We start from the raw sequence: 24,496 nt of genomic DNA, 5'->3' as shown, positions 1-24,496 counted from the left end.
ATATATATATATATATATATATATATATATATATATATATATATATATATATATATATATATAAATAGTATAGATGTATATATTATATATATGAAGTAAGTGTAATTTAAAAATCTAAAACCCTGACAATTGGAAATGATAAATAAATGGATGGATGTAAAACAATTTATGTAAAAAAAAAAAATAAAAAAAATCCTGACAAATATTCTTGGGAAAAAGATAGATGAGTAGATGTATTTAAAAATATATAAATAAACACAAATTCTTCTTATATCCAAAAATATTTGTCAGGATTTTTTTTTTTTCACATCTATCGTTTATTTTACCGATTACTTTTTATTAATTAAAAAAAAAATGTTCTTTACAGTTTAACAATCTATCATTTCCAAAATACTTTTTTTCTGGATTTAACTTTTTTTTTTTTTTTTACATCTATCTTCTTCTTTTACACATATCAATTTTTTTTTTCCCACCGACTTACTTAGTGTCCGGATTTTTTTTTTTATTAATAATTTTTTATTTTTTTTCATTTATATATTTTTTATGTATTTACCCATCCATCAATTTTTTTTTCCAAAATATATTTGTCAGTTTTTTCTTTTCTTTTTCCCATCCATCTATCCATCTATCGTTTTCCACCTAAATATATTTGTCAGGTCTTTTTTTTTTTTTTTCCCATCCATCTATTGTTTTCCCCCACAATATATTTGTCAGGATTTTTTAAATGTTTTTAAATATATCCATCTTTTCCCCCCAAATATATTTACCTTCAGGATTTTTAATTTTATTTTTTGTTATTTATTTCTTCTTCCAGAATTAATTTGTCAGGATGTATTTCTTTATTTTTTTTTTACATTTATTCATTTTACTTTTTAAACACATTGTCAGGATTGTTAAATTTCAATTATTTTTTTTAATACCTCTTTAAAATATATTTGTCAGGATTTCTGATTTTTTTTTTTTAATCCATCCATCTGACAGTACAGTCACATTAGGCCAAACTTCACTTTCATAAAGCATGCAAAAATAAGCAAACCACAACAAAGAAAATTGTCGGCTAGACTCCATATTTTCCCTGCTAATGAACTCTAAAGGCCCCACGTCGGCTGCCCGGGCTGCCTGCTCAGAACAACCAAAAGTCCTCTGCATAATTAATGGCCGATAGCGGGCGGGCAATCTGGCTGGCGAGCGCTCGAAAGCAGATTCAATAAATTAGAGATGGTTGGGAGGGGAGAGGCGGGTCTCTTGAAAAAAACGCGGTCAGAAACGGAAAAAGTCACCAAAAAAAACAAAACAAGCTGGCTTCTGCAGAACCCCGCTGGCAGACAGAAGCACTCAATTAGTGCGATACTGGAGAACAATGTTCCTCTTAGGAACACAGAGAACCCCCCACTGACCCACTGAGAGGAATGTTGCTGCTCTACAATGTCAATACATACCATGTGGCCCCTGGTATGAAACCTGTCAATGTCCCCTGGTAAGAAATGTATTGTATTGTGGCCAAACAGCTCCATTTTTGTTTCATCTGACCACAGAACTTTCCCCCAGAAGGTCTTATCTTTGTCCATGTGGTGTCAGATGAAACAAATATGGAGCCGTTTGGCCACAATACCCAGCAATATGTTTGGAGGAGAAAAGGCGAGGCTTTTAATCCCAGGAACACCACGCCTACCGCCGAGCATGGTGGTGGTAGTACAAACCCCGTTTCTATATGAGTTGGGAAATTGTGTTAGATGTAAATATAAAGCTGGCACAAGTGGCAAAAAAGAGTGAGAAAGTTGAGGAATGCTCATCAAACGCTTATTTGGAACATCCCACAGGTGTGCAGGCTAATTGGGAACAGGTGGGTGCCATGATTGGGTATAAAAACAGCTCCCCAAAAAATGCTCAGTCTTTCACAAGAAAGGATGGGGCGAGGTACACCCCTTTGTCCACAACTGCGTGAGCAAATAGTCAAACAGTTTAAGAACAACGTTTCTCAAAGTGCAATTGCAAGAAATTTAGGGATTTCAACATCTACGCTCCGTAATATCATCAAAAGGTTCAGAGAATCTGGAGAAATCACTGCACGTAAGCGGCATGGCCAGAAACCAACATTGAATGACCGTGACCTTCCATCCCTCAGAAGGCACTGTATCAAAAATCGACATCGGTGTGTAAAGGATATCACCACATGGGCTCAGGAACACTTCAGAAAACCACTGTCAGTAACTACAGTCGGTCGCTACATATGTAAGTGCAAGTTAAAGCTCTACTATGCAAAGCGAAAGCCATTTATCAACAACACCCAGAAACGCCGCCGGCTTCTCTGGGCCTGAGATCATCTAAGATGGACTCATGCAAAGTGGAAAAGTGTTCTGTGGTCTGACGAGTCCACATTTCAAATTGTTTTTGGAAATATTCGACATCGTGTCATCCGGACCAAAGGGGAAGCGAACCATCCAGACTGTTATCGACGCAAAGTGTAAAAAGCCAGCATGTGTGATGGTGCCCAAGGCATGGGTAACTTACACATCTGTGAAGGCACCATAAATGCTAAAAGGTACATACAGGTTTTGGAACAACATATGCTGCCATCTAAGCGCCGTCTTTTTCACGGACGCCCCTGCTTATTTCAGCAAGACAATGCCAAGCCACATTCAGCACGTGTTAACAACAGCGTGGCTTCGTAAAAAAAAAAAAAGAGTGTGGGTACTTTCCTGGCCCGCCTGCAGTCCAGACCTGTCTCCCATGGAAAATGTGTGGCGCATTATGAAGCGTAAAATACGACAGCGGACTGTTGAACGACTGAAGCTCTACATAAAACAAGAATGGGAAAGAATTCCACTTTCAAAGCTTCAACAATTAGTTTCCTCAGTTCCCAAACCAGGGTTTCCCACACATTCATTTATTTGTGGCGGCCCGCCACGAAAGAATTACGTCCGCCACAAATAAAAAAATTAAAAATTAAAAATAAAATAAAATATATATATATATATATATATATATATATATATATATATATATATATATATATATATATATATATATATAAATATATATATATAAATATATATATATATATATATATATATATATATATATATATATATATATATATATATATATATATATATATATATATATATATATATATATAAATATATATATATATATATATATATATATATATATATATATATATATATATATATATATATATATATATATATATATATATATATATATATATATATATATATATTTTTGTCCTCTCCAGTTTCTCAGGTAAATCATATAGTTGATGTAGATGCCCATATCGGCTGTTCAGATTTACTTTACAAAAGAGAAGTGTAGGATACTTCTCTTGTTGCCTTATTTGCATTTGACTTTATTAAATGTATTTACATTAGAAACACAACATGTGTATATAACAAAGGGTGCAAAGTCTGCAGGCAGTAAGAAACACATGGTTAAGTGTAGGGAGTAAAACTGATGGCAGTCTAAAGTTCAAGATTTTTGGAGCTCTTTGTTCAGTGGATCAGATGTTTGATGAAGCTCTGTGTCTATCTACCACCACTACTGTTTTCTGTTTATTTGTTACTGACTGTGGCAGGACACCTCTGCCTCTGTTTCACTTTATGTTGCTGGTAAATAATATGGTTGTAGTTAGAGATGTCCGATAATATCGGTCTGCCGATATTCTCGGCCGATAAACGCGTTAAAATGTAATATCGGAAATTATCGGTATCGTTTTTTTTATTATCAGTATCGTTTTTTTTCCCGTTTTTTCTTTTCTTTAATTAAATCCACATAAAAAACACAAGATACACTTACAATTAGTGCACCAACCCAAAAAAACCTCCCTCCCCCATTTACACTCATTCACACAAAAGGGTTGTTTCTTTCTGTTATTAATATTCTGCTTTCTACATTATATATCAATATATATCAATAAAGTCTGCAAGGGATACAGTCCGTAAGCACACATGATTGTGCGTGCTGCTGCTCCACTAATAGTACTAACCTTTAACAGTTAATTTGACAAATTTTCATTAATTACTAGTTTCTATGTAACTGTTTTTATATTGTTTTACTTTCTTTTTTATTCAAGAAAATGTTTTTAATTTATTTATCTTATTTTATTTGATTCATTTTTTAAAAAAAAGTACCTTATCTTCACCATACCTGGTTGTCCAAATTAGGCATAATAATGTGTTAATTCCACGACTGTATATATCGGTTGATATCGGTATCGGTTGATATCCGTATCGGTAATTAAAGAGTTGGACAATATCGGCATATCGGATATCGGCAAAAAGCCATTATCGGACATCCCTAGTTGTAGTAGTAGGCTAAAGTTAAATTATTTAGTATGCACTAATTAAAGGGGCAGAGCTTTGAGACATTTTAGCTTTTATATTTTATAAGATATATTTTTTGTAAGAACCACAATTAATAAATATTAATAACTATTGTTCAAGTCTATATATAAATATGTACATAAAGTGTTGTAATTATATTGTAAAATGGATGGATGGACGTTTAAAACAAAACTGTTATTATTAATTAGTATTTTTTTAGCCTTTTTAGAGGAAATCAAATCATTGTAGTAAATTATGCAAATTACTCGATGATGTCTCGGTGACCACGCCCATAGCCACGCCCCCACCGCCACAGGTATCTTGGCAGTTTATGGGAAACACTGCAAACGTTTACTGAGTGTTGTTAAAAGGAAAGGCCATGTAACACAGTGGTGACCATGCCCTTTCCCAACTACTTTTGCAGCCATGAAATTCTAAGTTAATTATTATTTGCAAAAAAAGTTTATGAGTTTGAACATCAAATATGTTGTCTTAGTAGTGCATTCAATTGAATATGGCTTGAAAAGGATTTGCAAATCATTGTATTCCGTTTATATTTACATCCAACACAATTTCCCAACTCATATGGAAACGGGGTTTTGTACGTGACTTTTTCCACGTCTGCACATTCACTTGCACAATCCAAGCACGCAGCGGGAGAAAGCCGACTCCCTTAACGTGTGGTTTTGGAAATCCTAAAGCCGTAATTTAGTGCATCCAAACAAGGCCGTGCGTGACAGTCTCTTAAATCCACCGCAGCGGAAGCTGGAAAGTGTGCGACGTCTCCGGTGCAAAGTTGTCGTCCAAAAGGAGACAAACCGTCCCGGTGATGCGTCGTCTTCCTTTTGACTGAACATCACTGCCAGGCCTCGGCGGAACTCGCGTGTCTAAAAGACGCTGGAGTGAAGCAACGCACAGCATTTTTTTACCCTGGAAAAGTGACACGTTCACCAACTGACATTTTCACCAGCAGCCATCTTTTGTGTGCAACCGGAGACATTTCCTCATCACACGGCATTAATCACAGAGACGAGAAGAGGAAGGTCAAAGCGGATGTCGCGGGATCTGCTGCGCGTGATCTCGCTAGAAGTTTGTAACGTCTCTCGTCCGTCCTGCACGCCGCTAAACACCTGACAGAGGTCGCTGCAGGTGCACATGTGAGCTGGGTTAGAAAAACCACGACACATAATAACGGCCTGAGCAACTCAACGGCTAGTAACGAGTCATTGAATTACTTTTACGTACGTAACAACGGCGGCAGCGTCGTTGTTACGTACGTAAAAGCCCTAAAAAATTGACCAACATCGGCGGCAAGAACATGCCGTGACCACCCTTGACTTTTTACTTGTTAATGGACGAGGGATGTAACAATAAACGATATAATGATAATTCACGATAAAATTCCAGACGGTTTGTAGTACCGTCTAATTTTTAAATTACCGAACAACTGACATTTATTAATGCATTTTAGGCAACACAAAGTCAGCCGCATGTTTGGCTTGATAATCATGGCGGACTAACTACACGGACTTTGCACCGGAGATTTCCCCTCGGAGTAAACGGAGCCAAGAGCTTGGTTTAACGTCATTTCCCCCCATGCTTTTAAGAGCGCACTGCTGTGTTTGGATGGAGACAGGTGTGGACAATATTGGAGACACTTGTTGGCTTGATAATCATGGCGGACTAACGACACGGACTTTGCACCGGAGATTTCCCCTCGGAGTTAACGGAGTCAAGCGCTTGGTTTAACGTCATCTTCGCCTCACTTCCCGCCGTGCGTTTAAGAGCGCACTGCTGTGTTTGGATGGAGACAGGTGTGGACAAAATTGGAGACACTTGTTGGCTTGATAATCATGGCGGACTAACGACACAGACTTTGCACCGGAGATTTCCCCCTCGGAGTAAACGGAGCCAAGCGCTTGGTTTGGCGTCATTTTCCCCCCGCTTCCCGCCGTGCTTTTAAGAGCGCACTGCTGTGTTTGGATGGAGACAGGTGTGGACAATATTGGAGACACTTGTTGGCTTGATAATCATGGCGGACTAACGACACGGACTTTGCACCGGAGATTTCCCCCTCGGAGTAAACGGAGCCAAGCGCTTGGTTTGACGTCATTTTCCCCCCGCTTCCCGCCGTGCTTTTAAGAGCGCACTGCTGTGTTTGGATGGAGACAGGTGTGGACAATATTGGAGACACTTGTTGGCTTGATAATCATGGCGGACTAACGACACGGACTTTGCACCGGAGATTTCCCCTCGGAGTTAACGGAGTCAAGCGCTTGGTTTAACGTCATCTTCGCCTCACTTCCCGCCGTGCGTTTAAGAGCGCACTGCTGTGTTTGGATGGAGACAGGTGTGGACAAAATTGGAGACACTTGTTGGCTTGATAATCATGGCGGACTAACGACACAGACTTTGCACCGGAGATTTCCCCCTCGGAGTAAACGGAGCCAAGCGCTTGGTTTGGCGTCATTTTCCCCCCGCTTCCCGCCGTGCTTTTAAGAGCGCACTGCTGTGTTTGGATGGAGACAGGTGTGGACAATATTGGAGACACTTGTTGGCTTGATAATCATGGCGGACTAACGACACGGACTTTGCACCGGAGATTTCCCCCTCGGAGTAAACGGAGCCAAGCGCTTGGTTTGACGTCATTTTCCCCCCGCTTCCCGCCGTGCTTTTAAGAGCGCACTGCTGTGTTTGGATGGAGACAGGTGTGGACAATATTGGAGACACTTGTTGGCTTGATAATCATGGCGGACTAACGACACGGACTTTGCACCGGAGATTTCCCCTCGGAGTTAACGGAGTCAAGCGCTTGGTTTAACGTCATCTTCGCCTCACTTCCCGCCGTGCGTTTAAGAGCGCACTGCTGTGTTTGGATGGAGACAGGTGTGGACAAAATTGGAGACACTTGTTGGCTTGATAATCATGGCGGACTAACGACACAGACTTTGCACCGGAGATTTCCCCCTCGGAGTAAACGGAGCCAAGCGCTTGGTTTGGCGTCATTTTCCCCCCGCTTCCCGCCGTGCTTTTAAGAGCGCACTGCTGTGTTTGGATGGAGACAGGTGTGGACAATATTGGAGACACTTGTTGGCTTGATAATCATGGCGGACTAACGACACGGACTTTGCACCGGAGATTTCCCCCTCGGAGTAAACGGAGCCAAGCGCTTGGTTTGACGTCATTTTCCCCCCGCTTCCCGCCGTGCTTTTAAGAGCGCACTGCTGTGTTTGGATGGAGACAGGTGTGGACAATATTGGAGACACTTGTTGGCTTGATAATCATGGCGGACTAACGACACGGACTTTGCACCAGAGATTTCCCCTCGGAGTAAATGGAGCCAAGCGCTTGGTTTAACGTCATTTCCCCCCCGCTTCCCGCTGTGCTTTTAAGAGCGCACTGCTGTGTTTGGATGGAGACAGGTGTGGACAATATTGGAGACACTTGTTGGCTTGATAATCATGGCGGACTAACGACACAGACTTTGCACCGGAGATTTCCCCTCGGAGTTAACGGAGCCAAGCGCTTGGTTTAACGTCATTTTCCCCCCGCTTCCCGCCGTGCTTTTAAGAGCGCACTGCTGTGTTTGGATGGAGACAGGTGTGGACAATATTGGAGACACTTGTTGGCTTGATAATCATGGCGGACTAACGACACGGACTTTGCACCGGAGATTTCCCCTCGGAGTAAACGGAGCCAAGCGCTTGGTTTAACGTCATTTTCCCCCCGCTTCCCGCCGTGCTTTTAAGAGCGCACTGCTGTGTTTGGATGGAGACAGGTGTGGACAATATTGGAGACACTTGTTGGCTTGATAATCATGGCGGACTAACGACACAGACTTTGCACCGGAGATTTCCCCTCGGAGTTAACGGAGCCAAGCGCTTGGTTTAACGTCTTTTCCCCCCCGCTTCCCGCCGTGCTTTTAAAAGCGCACTGCTGTGTTTGGATGGAGACAGGTGTGGACAATATTGGAGACACTTGTTGGCTTGATAATCATGGCGGACTAACGACACGGACTTTGCACCGGAGATTTCCCCTCGGAGTAAACGGAGCCAAGCGCTTGGTTTAACGTCATTTTCCCCCCGCTTCCCGCCGTGCTTTTAAGAGCGCACTGCTGTGTTTGGATGGAGACAGGTGTGGACAATATTGGAGACACTTGTTGGCTTGATAATCATGGCGGACTAACGACACAGACTTTGCACCGGAGATTTCCCCTCGGAGTTAACGGAGCCAAGCGCTTGGTTTAACGTCATTTTCCCCCCGCTTCCCGCCGTGCTTTTAAAAGCGCACTGCTGTGTTTGGATGGAGACAGGTGTGGACAATATTGGAGACACTTGTCCCCACACAAAGCAAACAAAATAAACTATTTGATGTTGCTTTTATTTTCTCAACACAGCGTCCATCAGCTGTTGTGACTGAGAGTTAATGAACGTCGTCACGACTTGTTTATAAAGTCTTTACTCTGTTTACTGGGATGTTCACTCCTCCTTTATTTAACTGCAAACTGTATTAGTGTTCAAATAACATCAAAGCTAGCTCAAAAGTGTTGTCATCTCATCGAACTGAACGCAGGCTGTGAAGATTGTGTATTCGATGTGAGAGGTGTCGCTTGCCCCCTTCAGTGACCCGTGTCACTGAAGGGGGTCTAGCAAAGTGGTAACTTTAAGACTTACTCCCTCCATCTATCTCCCATGTAACTATGCTGTTGTTTTATTGCTAGCTTGCTCAAAGAAAAAAAACAGCACCTACTTTAATGTGGGGCGTGCTTTATAAGTGTTGTACTAGTAGTAAAGATCTTATTAGAAAATCTTGAAGGGGGAATTGATGGAACCAGATCTTTTCCATATATCCATATTTAGGTGTTACTTCTTTCCTTCCATAGTCGTATTACAAAATAGCTAGTATTCTTCCTTCTTTCTCTCTCTCATAGTAATGTGTTGGCCTTCTAGCAGTGGAATGCAGAGAGTAGAGATAACTCGGGGTAGTCTAAACAATGAGGGTGGGAACGAGGGACAGAGGGAAGAACACAGTACTTCCGGGGTTTTGGGAGATCGATCTAGACTGGGCGAGGGAACGCTTCTGAACTGGATTGGGTCTCACGTTTATTGTCAAAGCTTTGAGAATAAACCACAAAATACCAACTACTGCCTGGTGATCAATTTAAACTCCAGCTTATGTGCCATTTAAGAACTTGGGAGTGGATAGCAGCTTAAAATCCCTGGGAGGAAGAGCTGTCTACGCAACAATTCTCTTTATTTTTTGTTGGCCAAACTGTTGGTACTGGTACCACTATATTGGTATCGGGACAATCCTAGTCCAGATATCCCTCCAGTCTTTTCTGTTACAGTAGACCTTGCGGCACTTACGGTACGTGACTTGAAGCCGAGCCGCGCTTCTCCTTGAGACAAACCCAGAATTTCTATCAGCCGGCGTCTGCTCCGAGGAGAAGAAAGCGAAACAAGAACCCCCCCCCCCCGGTGGACCAGAGGAAACATAGAGGAGAAATTCCTGTTTCCAGTTAAAGTTAAAGTACCACTGATAGTGACACACACACACTAGGTGTGGCGAAATTGTCCTCTGCGTTTGACCCATCACCCTTGATCAACCCCTAGAGAGGTGAGGGGAGCAGTGGGCAGCAGCGGTGGCCACGCCCGGGAATCATTTTTGGTGATTTAACCCCCAATTCCAACCCTTGATGCTGAGTGCCAAGCAGGGAGGTAACGGCTCCCATTTTTATAGTCTTTGGTATGACTCGGCCGGGGTTTGAACTCAAAACGGACACTCTAACCACTAGGCCACTGTGTCAGGCGTGTGTGACTGCAGGCTGCTGTTAACACACTGCTCGTGACATATTGCCGTGTTTAAAAAGCACACCATCCTCCCAGGACCACAAGGTTTATCCATCATCTCCCACAAGAACCATCATCTCCCCCCAGAAATATCCTCTCTTCCCGACCAACATGACAACGTCATTCTCCTCCTCTTACACATGGTTGCCATGGTTCCCCCCCCCGCCCTCGCTCGCTCCATCCGTCTCAGGTCCGGGTTAAAAATGTTTTCATCCCGCTCATTTTCTCCACCGGGGGAGGCCGAGGTGACATTCTGCACACCGGCACGACTCCCGTCGCCGGCTCGGCTCGACAGGGAAGAGGATTGTTGCTCACCGGGGTGGGGGGTGGGGGGTGGGGGGTGGGGGTCGGACATGCACCATCGATCTGGAGGCTCACACAAAAAATGCCAAAGGATCCCAAGTGTGCGGAAAAGAAATACATCCAGTTGTGCCCGGGAGGGGAAAAAGGTCAATTGTTTGTAAACGTGGAGGAAATGTCATTTTAACGCTAGGGATTTGGTACTTTAATAAGTGCGTAGTAGGGCTGCAAGATTTGAGCGGGAAAAAAACTAATTCCGATATTTCTCTCCAAAAGTTGTATTTTATACGTGCAAATGCCTACAACTGCGGAAATACCGTGTGACGAAAGACATGCTGCTTTTAGGTGTCAACGTGGTTTTCACTGGGGGCCACAAGGCAGTTAATTTGGGTCGCATCGAACAGTGAATACTATTATTACGCCATTTTTTAAATGCATTTTATTAGTAGATTTTTTTGTAACTAAAATTTAAAAAAAATATGGTAAGTTGCAATAATTTCACCTCAATTTAGTGTATTTTACTGTAAATGGAATAAAAAGTACTGCTGTTTTTATGGTAAAAAAAAAAAAAAGACAGCTCAGTTGCCAGAATTTTACCGTAATATTTGCTTTTGTTTTTTTACTGTAAATTAAAAAAAAGTTTTACGGTACAATTCTGGCACCTGAGCTACCAGTTTTATTTATTTATTTTTTTTTTTTATACCGCAAATCAACAAGTGTAGACTTTTCGGTGTATTACTGTAAATGCCAAAACGGCACCACAGTTTATTACAGTAGAAAAAGCACTGTTTTTTTATTTAGACAAAAATGCTGTAAAAACCACAGTAAATGTCACAATTTTACCATGAAATCTATTGCCACTTTTACATTGCACAATTTGATGGCCAAATTATTAAACATTCAAACCGTTTTTAAAACATAAATAAATACTAATAATAATGATTTCAAACTTGGACACACACATCTATACCTTTGGCCATTCTGAGCCAGTCATTTCCAGAAGTTATCTCACCCTGTGAGAAGCCTCCATTTTAGTAATCATTTCCAATGTTGCAAAAATGTGAGGAATAAAAATTAAATTCAACATTTCTGTCAGTGATATTTTGCTTTAGCCTTTGATAGTAGGCTAATACAGCTAATATAGACACAATATGTGTTGTCTTCATTATAACACTTATATAAGACTTTTAAAGTCATTTTGATAGTAGGCTAATATAGACACTTACATCATGTGTTGTCTTCATTATACACTAATGTCAGGTTCAAACACTGGTGACATCTATTAAACAAGACAGGAAGCAAAGAATCCAACAGGGGCAGAATTCAATTTTGCTCAATTGAGGAGAAACGTGTCAACCTGTAACCTCTCACAATGTCACCCACGCTCTGGCAAAAGATTGTACGCCACCTTTTTTTATTTGGACTTTCCCCGTTTACATAACAACATCTGTTTCTAAAGGAATGGGGAGTATGTAAACAGTCATTGTTTTCGGTCACATTAACACAAAAGAAAAAGATGCCTCGGGCTTGGGCTAGTCCTAGATTCAGCTTGAGCAGGTCTTCCATGACAATAGATAACCCCCTCCCGTATCCTCCCATCGTACACAATGGAATTTTCCAAGCCTTTGCTTGGTGCAACAAAGACAGCCTCTTGTCTGTTCATTGGGAACTCAGAGAACGGAAACTTTTTTGATAATTTACATACAATTTTTCTGACAACTAATATAAGACTTTTAAAGTCATTTTGATAGTAGGCTAATATAGCCACTTACATCATGTGTTGCCTTCATTATAACACTTATACAAGACTTTAAAAGTCATTTTGATTGTAGGCTAATATAGACACTTACATCATGTGTTGTCTTCATTATAACACTTATAAAAGACTTTTAAAGTCATTTTGATAGTAGGCTAATATAGCTAATAAAGAAACTTACATCATGTGTTGTCTTCATTATAACACTTATATAAGACTTTAAATTTTTTGCGGCTCCAGACAGATTTTTTTTGGGTATTTTTGGACCAATGAGGCTCTTTTAAAATTTTGGGTTGCAGACCCTTGGAGTAGGGTAACAATGGCTCTCTTTTGATAGTTTGTCCGTGGAGGCGTCAGGCTTGAGGGCATCCACCTGGTGACCTCAGATGAACTCAACCTGGGGCCACTATAGCCTGAGGTCATTCTTTCTAAAACACAACATAGCTGTTCAGTTTTTCCGCCAAGGTTTCATGGCTGAAACCTCACCTGTACAAACAGGTGACACAAGCAGGAGTAAAAAATAAACCAAAACATAGGCATCAGAATTGCTAACCACAAATCTCTTTGACCCTTTCCTGTGCGACAGAAGCGCTAAAGAGCTAGCCTCCAGGCGGAATACTCTTACGAGAAAACGAGTAATGGCAGTCTGATATTCGTCAAGAAGACCCCAGAGTCATCTGACGGATCCCTTGCCTCGCCACAAATGTCAGCGCTCATAGATATTGCATGGGTCTCTGCCCTTTTTGATGCTAATTAAAAGCAACTCCTCGCCGAGTGCAAGCGGCGAGGACAAGGATGGAGAAAGTAGCGCGTAAAGTCGGTTAAGATACGGCTGGTTAAAAATGCGGCCTATGACCCCAGGGCAGATTGTTCGGTTCTCATTAATCGTGCAATGTATTTTACAAAACGTCGACATCATTAGGAGACTGACAAGAACATTTGTGTGTGTCCATGTTCAAAAACCGATGACCATTTGTCTAATTATGGTACAACTTTGAAGCTATCTGTAACAGAACATACAGACGTGGTCTATACAAGGTGACCCAAGGGCAGATTGTTCGGTTCTTATTAACCGCATAAAGTATTTTATAAAACAACGTCTGCAACTTTAGGATTTTTAGCGAAAATTTCGTACACACCATTAGGGGACCGACAAGAACATTTGTGTGTGTCCATGTCCAAAAGCCAACGACCATTTGTCTAATTATGATACAACTTTGAAGCTATCTGTAACAGACCATACAGACGTGGTCTCTACAAGGTGACCCAAGGGCAGATTGTTCGGTTCTCATTAGTCACACAATGTATTTTATAAAACAACGTCTGCAACTTTACGATTTTTAGAGAAAATGTAGTACACACCATTAGGGGACCGACAAGAACATTTGTGTGAGTCCATGTCCAAAACCCAATGACCATTTGTCTAATTATGATACAACTTTGAAGCTATCTGTAACAGAACATACAGACGTGGTCTATACAAGGTGACCCAAGGGCAGATTGTTCGGTTCTTATTAACCGCATAAAGTATTTTATAAAACAACGTCTGCAACTTTAGCATTTTTAGCAAATAATTAGTACACACCATTAGGGGACCGACAAGAACATTTGTGTGTGTCCATGTCCAAAAGCCAACGACCATTTGTCTAATTATGATACAACTTTGAAGCTATCTGTAACAGAACACACAGACGTGGTCTATACAAGGTGACCAAAGGGCAGATTGTTCGGTTCTCATTAATTCCACAATGTATTTTATAAAACGAAGTCTGCAACGTTAGGATTTTTAGCGAAAATGTAGTACACACCATTAGGGGACTGACAAGAACATTTGTGTGTGTCCATGTCCAAAATCCAATGATTATTTGTCTAATTATGATACAACTTTGAAGCTATCTGTAACAGAACACACAGACGTGGTCTATACAAGGTGACCCAAGGGCAGATTGTTCGGTTCTTATTAACCGCATAAAGTATTTTATAAAACAACGTCTGCAACTTTAGCATTTTTAGCAAATATTTAGTACACACCATTAGGGGACTGACAAGAACATTTGTGTGTGTCCATGTCCAAAAGCCAACGACCATTAGTCTAATTATGATACAACTTTGAAGCTATCTGTAACAGAACACACAGACGTGGTCTATACAAGGTGACCCAAGGGCAGATTGTTCGGTTCTTATTAACCGCATAAAGTATTTTATAAAACAACGTCTGCAACTTTAGGATTTTTAGCGAAAATTTCGTACACACCATTAGGGGACGACAAGAACATTTGTGTGTGTCCATGTCCAAAAGCCAACGACCATTTGTCTAATTATGGTACAACTTTGAAGCTATCTGTAACAGACCATACAGACGTGGTCTCTACAAGGTGACCCAAGGGCAGATTGTTCGGTTCTTATTAACCGCATAAAGTATTTTATAAAACAACGTCTGCAACTTTAGCATTTATAGCAAATATTTAGTACACACCATTAGGGGACCGACAAGAACATTTGTGTGTGTCCATGTCCAAAACCCAATGACCATTTGTCTAATTATGATACAACTTTGAAGCTATCTGTAACAGAACACACAGACGTGGTCTATACAAGGTGACCCAAGGGCAGATTGTTCGGTTCTCATTAATTCCACAATGTATTTTATAAAATGAAGTCTGCAACTTTAGGATTTTTATCGAAAATTTCGTACACACCATTAGGGGACCGACAAGAACATTTGTGTGAGTCCATGTCCAAAACCCAATGACCATTTGTCTAATTATGATACAACTTTGAAGCTATCTGTAACAGAACATACAGACGTGGTCGATACAAGGTGACCCAAGGGCAGATTGTTCGGTTCTCATTAATTCCACAATGTATTTTATAAAACAACGTCTGCAACTTTACGATTTTTAGAGAAAATGTAGTACACACCATTAGGGGACCGCCAAGAACATTTGTGTGTGTCCATGTCCAAAACCCAATGACCATTTGTCTAATTATGATACAACTTTGAAGCTATCTGTAACAGAACACACAGACGTGGTCTATACAAGGTGACCAAAGGGCAGATTGTTCGGTTCTCATTAACCGCATAAAGTATTTTATAAAACAACGTCTGCAACTTTAGGATTTTTAGCGAAAATTTCGTACACACCATTAGGGGACCGACAAGAACATTTGTGTGTGTTCATGTCCAAAAGCCAACGACCATTTGTCTAATTATGATACAACTTTGAAGCTATCTGTAACAGAACATAAAGACGTGGTCTATACAAGGTGATCCAAAGGCAGATTGTTCGGTTCTCATTAATTCCACAATGTATTTTATAAAACGAAGTCTGCAACGTTAGGATTTTTAGCGAAAATGTAGTACACACCATTAGGGGACCGACAAGAACATTTGTGTGTGTCCATGTCCAAAAGCCAACGACCATTTGTCTAATTATGGTACAACTTTGAAGCTATCTGTAACAGAACACACAGACGTGGTCTATACAAGGTGACCCAAGGGCAGATTTTTCGGTTCTCATTAACCGCATAAAGTATTTTATAAAACAACGTCTGCAACTTTAGCATTTTTAGCAAATAATTAGTACACACCATTAGGGGACCGACAAGAACATTTGTGTGTGTCCATGTCCAAAACCCAATGACCATTTGTCTAATTATGATACAACTTTGAAGCTATCTGTAACAGAACATACAGATGTGGTCGATACAAGGTGATCCAAGGGCAGATTGTTCGGTTCTCATTAATCACACAATGTATTTTATAAAACAACGTCTGCAACTTTACGATTTTTAGAGAAAATGTAGTACATACCATTAGGGGACCGACAAGAACATTTGTGTGTGTCCATGTCCAAAAGCCAACGACCATTTGTCTAATTATGATACAACTTTGAAGCTATCTGCAACAGAACATACAGACGTGGTCTATACAAGGTGACCCAAGGGCAGATTGTTCGGTTCTCATTAATTCCACAATGTATTTTATAAAACGAAGTCTGCAACGTTAGGATTTTTAGTTAAAATGTAGTACACACCATTAGGGGACCGACAACAACATTTGTGTGTGTCCATGTCCAAAAGCCAACGACCATTTGTCTAATTATGATACAACTTTGAAGCTATCTGTAACAGAACATACAGACGTGGTCTATACAAGGTGACCCAAGGGCAGATTGTTCGGTTCTCATTAATTCCACAATGTATTTTATAAAACGAAGTCTGCAACGTTAGGATTTTTAGCGAAAATGTAGTACACACCATTAGGGGACCGACAAGAACATTTGTGTGTGTCCATGTCCAAAAGCCAACGACCATTTGTCTAATTATGATACAACTTTGAAGCTATCTGTAACAGAACACACAGACGTGGTCTATACAAGGTGTGCTGTGATGCAAGAAAGAGTTTTGACAGTTTGACAGTCTTACCGCCTTATTTTAGGTCATCTACATCGTCACGTTTGCAGCTAACAGGAGGAAATGAAATCAGGCTCAGGCGTGTGCATCCAATTCCACGGAGACGTCAGACAGACACTAAAGCGTCGATCTGAACGGTTTGATGCGTCTCCATCTGTTTCAACAGCCGCAGTGGAAGAAGACTAAAGTTGTCCAGGAAGACAGACGGGAACTGACATTCCCTGGACTCACAATTTAAAAGTTGCGTACCACAAGGGTCAAAGTCGCCTACACCTCTTGAGGAGACTTCGGGGTGTGCGGGTCACTGTTGCGTCAGAGACAGGCACAGACTTAAACAACTACCGTATTTTCCGGGCCATAGGACGCTCGGGATTATAAGGCGCACTCAGGGCCGGCCCGTGGCATAGGCCGTATAGGCAAATGCTAAGGGGGCCGTCCATCAGGGGGCGCCACGCCAGTGCCACAAATGTTGGAAAAAAAACAAAAAAAAAGGTTGGTACTATTATTTCTAAATACAAAAAATAATCCCACGTTAATTCAAATGCAAAGTAAAGCCTATTTAATAGAAATATTATTTGTTACAACATTACGCCCCCCCCCCCGTCCCCCCGCACGGTGCGTCCCCTCCCTTCCCTTATCATGACTCTTTTTGGACGTCACCACATCAAAAAATCAACACAAGATGTCAAAACGGCCAAAACTGTCAGGTGCCCAGGGAAGAAAAAATAGAAAAGAAGAGGAGGAGAAACGAGAAAAAGACAGAGGTAGCAGGTAGGTAACGTTAGCCTACATGAAATTATTTGTCTGTTACAGAATGTGATAGTAACCTGGCTTTTTAGCATTAAGCTAATGTTACATGATTCGGCAATTGCTAATCAATAAATAACTAGTTCTGTTTTAACGTCGGGTTAATATTGTGGAGGGGGCTAAATTGTTATGGAAAATAATAATGTAACGTTAGGTAATTACAGTACTCCCACCTTAAATTCCTCATTAGATCTTTTAAGCAGGTGTTTTTTGTTTACATTGTTATTGCCTTCTGGTTAGCTAATGTTTGCCCTGCAGGCAATAGTCACTTTTCCACCCCTTTATATATTAGGTATAGTTGTAAGCCTAGTTGTTAAAGTGCACATCATTAATGTTAATTAAGCAATATCACATGAGAGGGAATGCTGTTTTTTAATTCGAGCACTGCTGTGATTCGGTTAAAGATAATCATAACATAACATTCTCATATAATATGTTAATTTGCTTTCTTTAAGTAAAAAAAAAGGTCAAAGACAAAGCTATTCGGTTTCTTGTGAGTATATACACTTCACTGCCGATGTGGCGGGGCGCCACCTAAAATCTTGCAGAGGGCGCCAGATTGGTTAGGGCCAGGCCTGGGCGCACTAATTAATTAATGGTCTATTTTCGATATTTTTTAATATATAAGGCGCACCGGATTATAAGGCGCATTAAAGGAGACATTTTTTTTTTTTTTTTCTAAAATATTTCCTTGTGATCTACATCAGTGGTCCCCAACCACCGGGCCGCGGCCCGGTACCGGTCCGTGGACCGATTGTTACAAGAAATAAAAAATATTTTTTAATTTTTTATTTTTTTTAATTAAATCAACATAAAAAACACAGTCTGCAGGGATACAGTCCGTAAGCAAACATGATTGTATTTCTTTATGACAAAAAAAAAATAAAAAATAAAAAATTGTTAGCATTTTTAGCCAAAATGTAGTACACACTATTAGGGGGCCGACAAGAACATTTGTGTGTGTCCATGTTGTTTGGTTCTCATTAATCGCAGAATGTATTCTATAAAACGAAGTCTGCAACGTTTGGATTTTTTGCGAAAATGTAGTAAATACCATTAGGGGACCGACAAGAACATTTGTGTGTGTCCATGTCCAAAAACCAGCGACCGTTTGTCTAATTATGATACAACTTTGAAGCTATCTGTAACAGAACATACAGACGTGGTCTATACAAGGTGACCCAAGGGCTGATTGTTCGGTTCTCATTAATCGCACAATTTATTTTACAAAACAACGTCTGCTACTTTAGGATTTTTAGCGAAAATGTATTACACACCATTAGGGGACCGACAAGAACATTTGTGTGTGTCCATGTCCAAAAACCAACGACCATTTGTCTAATTATGTCTAGAACGAGCCAATTTTTATATGTTAAAAAATGAGAAAAAAAAATGTTTGTCTTCTTGTCTTTCACAAGGATTGTGAACGATAGGCAACATTCCCCAAAAAATTGCAGTTCCCCTTTAAATGCATGTTTGAAAGAGGCCTGTTTTGTGTAGAGACTGACATGTTGTCACGTGTTTAAACACCACCCTGTGATGCTGCTGTAGGACATTGTGTCGAATATTTGCCACTCGCCAGTTTTGGATGCTGATGAGAGTCGGAGAAATCACTCGATACTTAAAAAGCCTAATAATCTAACACAAGTCATTACACCGCTTGCTGTATTACCTTCCCCACCACACTTGACAAAATAGGTAATTGAGCCATTTAGCCTCTCATTTTGCACCCCGAGCCAAGCCGACAAACTCGTCTCTCTCAGGCAGCGTATGAATATGTAACAGTTAGCATCCAGATGAAAAGTGCAGGCATCAATAGCGCTGCGGCACATTTTCACAAGTGACCACTTGGGACGTACTTTAGGTAATGAGCGATTGGCGTCATTCAGCAGCAGATTTGTTGCTTTGGATGCCCGTTTTTCCTCAGCCCCAGATTCTGGAGTTTGCACCAAAGTTTTACAAAAGAACTAACAGGAGTATCCTAACAATTTAAAAAAAAAAAAAACTCAGTTTGGTCTGAGCTAGAAGCAAACCAAATCCTGCATATTCTGACATGCAAAGTACATCAATACTTCAGGTTCAGGCAGACGAAAAAATAGTTTTCCCATTAGAAGTATAGTAACTGCAATGAATCCATTCCAATACGGACACAGAACACATTTAATAAAGAATAAAGTTTTACAAAAGAACTAACAGGAGTATTCTAAAAAATAATTTAAAAACAAAATCAGTTTGGTCTGAGCTAGAAGCAAACCAAATCCTGCATATTCTGACATGCAAAGTACAGCAATACTTCAGGTTCAGGCAGACGGAAACATTTTTTTCCCATTAGAAGTATAGTATCTGCAGTGAATCCATTCCAATATGGACACAGAACACATTTAATAAAGAATAAAGTTTTACAAAAGAACTAACAGGAGTATACTAAAAAATAATTTACAAATAAAATCAGTTTGGTCTGAGCTAGAAGCAAACCAAATCCTGCATATTCTGACATGCAAAGTACATCAATACTTCAGGTTCAGGCAGACGAAAAAAATGTTTTCCCATTAGAAGTATAGTAACTGCAATGAATCCATTCCAATACGGACACAGAACACATTTAATAAAGAATAAAGTTTTACAAAAGAACAAACAGGAGTATTCTAAAAAATAATTTTAAAACAAAATCAGTTTGGTCTGAGCTAGAAGCAAACCAAATCCTGCATATTCTGACATGCAAAGTACAGCAATACTTCAGGTTCAGGCAGAAGGAAACATTTTTTTCCCATTAGAAGTATAGTATCTGCAATGAATCCATTCCAATATGGACACAGAACACATTTAATAAAGAATAAAGTTTTACAAAAGAACTAACAGGAGTATACTAAAAAATAATTTAAAAATAAAATCAGTTTGGTCTGAGCTAGAAGCAAACCAAATCCTGCATATTCTGACATGCAAAGTACAGCAATACTTCAGGTTCAGGCAGACGAAAAAAATGTTTTCCCATTAGAAGTATAGTAACTGCAATGAATCCATTCCAATACGGACACAGAACACATTTAATAAAGAATAAAGTTTTACAAAAGAACTAACAGGAGTATTCTAAAAAATAATTTAAAAATAAATTCAGTTTGGTCTGAGCTAGAAGCAAACCAAATCCTGCATATTCTGACATGCAAAGTACATCAATACTTCAGGTTCAGGCAGACGAAAAAAATGTTTTCCCATTAGAAGTATAGTAACTGCAATGAATCCATTCCAATACGGACACAGGACACATTTAATAAAGAATACTTGTAGATTTGCATGCAGAAAGAGGGGTGAGCTAAACGGATGCCTGGTATGTTAACGTAACATATTATGGTAAGAGTCATTCAAATAACTATAACATATAGAACATGCTATACGTTTACCAAACAATCTGTCACTCCTAATCGCTAAATCCCATGAAATCTTATACGTCTAGTCTCTTACGTGAATGAGATCAATAATATTATTTGATATTTTACGCTAATGTGTTAATCATTTTACACATAAGTCGCTCCGGAGTATAAGTCGCACCCAAACTATGAAAAAAACAGGGACTTATAGTCCGAAAAATACGGTAAATAGTGCTTCTGATTAGTGCTCGGGAAACAGGTAAGCGTCCCGAACACCAATCAGCGACAGGTGGAAACAATAAGCACACATGGTAACTAAAAACCAACTCAAGGGCGTACAAAAACAGGAACTGAGGGAGTCCAAAAACCAAACAGAACATGATCCGGGCAGCAGATCATAACAGTGTTAAATGAAAACGATCAAAAAACTGTGATTGTAAAATATGTGTATGGAGAGGGGGGTGTGACGTTCATATGTTGTCAATATTCAGTGTTTTATCCTTCATAGTTCATATTGTAAATCACACATTCTTTATTTTCATATGTTGTCAATATTCAGTGTTTTATCCTTCATAGTTCATATTGTAAACCCCACATTCTTTATTTTCATGTACATTCTGGGGGTCTCATTTAGTAAAAAAAATTACAATTCCATTCCGTTTTTTAAGGCGGTCTGTCATAACATTTTTAGCATTCGATCAGACATTATTGTGAGGTTTTGTATTAGTGTTCCTAATAATAGATGAACCGGCCCCCCAGACACATTTTGTCCTCTAAATTTGGCCCTTTGACTCAAAATAATTGCCCAGGTCTGATTTACATTTTAACATGCTGCCAGTTTCTTTGTTTTTTTACTGTAAAATCTTGTTTTAATGTTTTTTTTTGTTTGTTTTTCAATGTTTTAGTGTCTTAGAATATAGATGTATATATATATATATATATATATATATATATATATATATATATATATATATATATATATATATATATATATATATATATATATATATATGTATATATATATATAAGACATTAACAATATATTTTTTGACATACGCTGCAAAAAAAATATTACAATTTCACTTTAAAACCTGGCAGCTCAGTCACCAGAATTGTACAGTAAAAGCAGTGTTTTTTTTACAGCATATAAAAAAATGGAATAAATGGAGAAACAATACCACTGTTTTTAGCGGTAAAATTCAAGCAACAGAGCTGCCAGTTTCTTTGTTTTTTACCGTAAAATATTGTTGTTTTAATGTTTATTTTGTTTGTTTTTCAATGTTTTAGTGTCTTAGAATATAGATGTATATATATATATATATATATATATATATAAAACATTAACAATATATCTTTTTACATAAGCTGCAAAAAAATATTTTAATTTTACTTTTAAACCTGGCAGCTCAGTCATTAAAATTTTACAGTAAAAGCAGTGTTTTGTTTTTTTACAGCATATAAAAAAATGGAATAAATGGAGAAGCAATACCACTGTTTTTAGCGGTAAAATTCAAGCAACAGAGCTGCCAATTTGTTTGTTTTTTTGCCGTAAAATCTTGTTGTTTTAATTGTATCTTTTTGTTTGTTTTTCAATGTTTTAGTGTCTTAGAATATATATATATATATATATATATATATATATATATATATATATATATATATATATATATATATATATATATATATATATATATATATATATAAGACATTAACAATACCTTTTTTGACATACGCTGCAAAAAAAATATTTAAATTTTACTCTAAAACCTGTCAGCTCAGTCACCAGAATTTTACAGTAAAAGCAGTGTTTTTTTTTTACAGCATATAAAAAATTGAATAAACTAAATGGAATGGAGAAACAATACCACTGTTTTTAGCGGTAAAACTCAAGCAACAGAGCTGACAGTTTCTTTGTTTTTTTACCGTAAAATATTGTTGTTTTAATGGTTTTTTTTTGGTTTGTTTTTCAATGTTTTAGTGTCTTAGAATATAGATGTATATATTTATAAGACATTAACAATATATTTTTTGACATATGCTGCAAAAAAAATATTAAAATGTTACTTTAAAACCTGGCAGCTCAGTCACCAGAATGTTACAGTAAAAGCAGTGTTTTTTTGTTTTTTTACAGCATATAAAAAAATGGAATGGAATGGAGAAACAATACCACTGTTTTTAGCGGTAAAATTCAAGCAACAGAACTGACAGTTTCTTTGTTTTTTACCGTAATATCTTGTTGTTTTAATGGGTTTTTTTTGGTTTGTTTTTCAATGTTTTAGTGTCTTAGAATATAGATGTATATATATATATATATATATATATATATATATATATATATATATATATATATATATAAGACATTAACAATATATCAATATATTGTTTGACATAAGCTGCAAAAAATATATTACAATTTTACTTTAAAACCTGGCAGCTCAGTCACCAGAATTTTACAGTAAAAGCAGTGTTTTTTTTTATTTTTTTTACAGCATATAAAAAAATTGAATAAATGGAATGGAATGGAGAAACAATACCACTGTTTTTAGCGGTAAAATTCAAGCAACAGAACTGACAGTTTCTTTGTTCTTTAACGTAATATCTTGTTGTTTTAATGGGTTTTTTTTTGTTTGTTTTTCAATGTTTTAGTGTCTTAGAATATAGATGTATATATATATATATATATATATATATATATATATATATATATATATATATATATATATACATATATATATATATATATATATATATATATATATATATATATATATATATATATATATATATATATATATATATATATATATATATATATATATATATAAGACATTAACAATATATTGTTTGACATAAGCTGCAAAAAATATATTACAATTTTACTTTAAAACCTGGCAGCTCAGTCACCAGAATTTTACAGTAAAAGCAGTGGGTTTTTTTAATTTTTTTTACAGCATATAAAAAAATGGAATAAATGGAGAAACAATACCACTGTTTTTAGCGGTAAAATTCAAGCAATAGAGCTGACAGTTTCTTTGTTTTTTACCGTAAAATCTTGTTGTTTTAATGTTTTTTTTCGGTTTGTTTTTCAATGTTTTAGTGTTTTACTGTATATGGAAAGTGGATTTTATGATAAAAAACTTAAATTTAACCGTAAAATCTATTGTCAATTTTACAGTCCACAATTTGATTGATGATTTTTTTTAAAATCATAAAATATAATTTATGATTTATAAATAAAACAATGAATAAAATAATAATAAAATGATAAAATAAATAATAAAATACAATTCATGAATTGTTTTAATAATATAAAAAATAGCATATATATTATTTCAATCATATATTATATTATTTATTATTATTATTGTCTATTGTGAGCAAACTGTGGTGCTGAATTTCCCCCAGGGATCAATAAAGTACTTTATATTCTATTCTATAATTCAAGCAGTTTTTTAAGTACAGCATTTATCTGTGTTTTATAACAAAAATAATTTTTGTAATACATGAATATTTAGATTTTGATAATATTGAATTTTTAAAGATATGCAATTGCATGCAGTACGGGATTTTTAATGTCAAAAGGGAAAAAACAAATATATTTGGTAAGAAAAGATGAAGCATTTTATTCATTCGCGGGCCACATAAAATAATGTGGCGGGC

General features: G+C 37.8%; 1 protein-coding gene across 1 annotated transcript in view; it reads left to right on the top strand.

The window, feature by feature from the left end:
* The window catches only part of LOC133659704 (mannosyl-oligosaccharide 1,2-alpha-mannosidase IA), a 506,348-nt gene that overhangs the window by 290,392 nt on the left and 191,460 nt on the right, over nt 1-24,496 (top strand). The window lies entirely within an intron of this gene.

This window comes from Entelurus aequoreus, linkage group LG11 (assembly GCF_033978785.1).
Source record: "Entelurus aequoreus isolate RoL-2023_Sb linkage group LG11, RoL_Eaeq_v1.1, whole genome shotgun sequence".
NCBI classification, from domain to species: domain Eukaryota; kingdom Metazoa; phylum Chordata; class Actinopteri; order Syngnathiformes; family Syngnathidae; genus Entelurus; species Entelurus aequoreus.
The sequence above is the reverse complement of the archived record's forward strand: the minus strand, read 5'-3'. Positions and strand labels throughout refer to the sequence as shown.